This window comes from Vombatus ursinus, unplaced genomic scaffold, assembly GCF_900497805.2.
Source record: "Vombatus ursinus unplaced genomic scaffold, bare-nosed wombat genome assembly UNPS02014811.1, whole genome shotgun sequence".
In the NCBI taxonomy this organism is placed as follows: domain Eukaryota; kingdom Metazoa; phylum Chordata; class Mammalia; order Diprotodontia; family Vombatidae; genus Vombatus; species Vombatus ursinus.
Window position 1 is genome coordinate 7,179,931 of NW_020954589.1, and position 1,446 is coordinate 7,181,376.

Here is a 1,446-nt window from a genome sequence, read left to right on the forward strand (position 1 = left end):
CACACACACACACACACACACACACACACACACACACACACTTCCCCTTGACCTATAATTCCATTTCCGTATCTCTTTATATTTTCATCTTTCCACCTTGTGATCCCTCTTCTCTTTCCCCTGTCCTCTCTCCTCCCATTTTTGACCCTTATTTCTCTCCAAACTGTCTTCCCCCTTTGCCTGTCCTTTCCACTTCTTATCCTGAAACCCACACTACTTTATCTACTTTCCCTCCTCATTTTAGATGCCCTAGAGAAATGGCAACTGGCACATATGCATTGAGCAAGTCCTGGGACAAAAGGAAAGGAAAGAAGACGCTGAGGCTGGCACTGGCCAAAAGGCTGACTTCACCCTTCCTGTCATAGAACCTGGAATATCTAGCACCTGGGAAAGGATATCTAGCACCTGGGAAAGAAGTTGGGACTAAGGAATGACAGGGGGAGAATGAAGTCTTAGGGATGGAGCCAGAAACTTAGGGGCAGATTAGGGCAGCATGAATTATGGAGGGAAAGAATGGACAGCAATGAGCTTGGGGGACACAGTGCCTAGGTACCCAGGGAAAATAATAGCTAGTGTAAATATAGACATACATACATACATATATACATATACATATATGCTATAAGGTTTGCAAATTATTTACAGATGTTGACTCGTAAGGTTTGCAAATTATTTACACATGTTGACTCATATCATTCTCACAACCCTGAGATATAAGTGCTATTGTCCCCATTTTACAGATAGGGAAACTGAGGCAGAGAGGTTAAATGACTTGTCCAGGGTCATACACCTGATATGTGTCAAATTCAGGATTTGAACTCAGGTCTTCAGACTCCCAAGTCCTGATATAGGAATGTGGGGAAAGTTGTGAGAGTCAGGGGCTCGGGAGCAGAACATCCAGATCTTAGGAAAGCTGGTATGTGAGAAGGCTGCTTATACAGTCAGAGGTCAGAAACTGTCTCTCCAGACCTTGTGGGGTTTCTCTGGCACCATTTTACCAGTTGCTCAAGGCTAGTTCTAGGTGATGCTCTGAGGTTTCCATAGCCACAGAGGGAATAGCGGGACTACAGAGTGGGGATCTTTTCTCATTACAGATTGGGGTGGGGTAGGGAACAAGCCTCCAAGGTAATGCTGTTTTCTCTTACACCACGTAAATATCACATAGGACTTAACATATGCTTATGTCAGTCGGTGCATGGCATGAATACATTTCAATGCAGGTGTAGTTTATATGTTCATGTTTCTGGTACACGTGTAGCTACCCATTTGACCATACATACAAACGTGTTTGTCCACGGGTTCCGGGCAGGACATTCATGGGTACCTCCAAGTACGTGGCTGTAGTCTTGTACCCAGCTTCCCGTGTTCAAGGACATGTGCGTGTGCCAGCCCTCTCGTGGGTGTCCCCGTGTGTGTGCCTTGGTGTCTGGGTGTGGATGTGTGTGG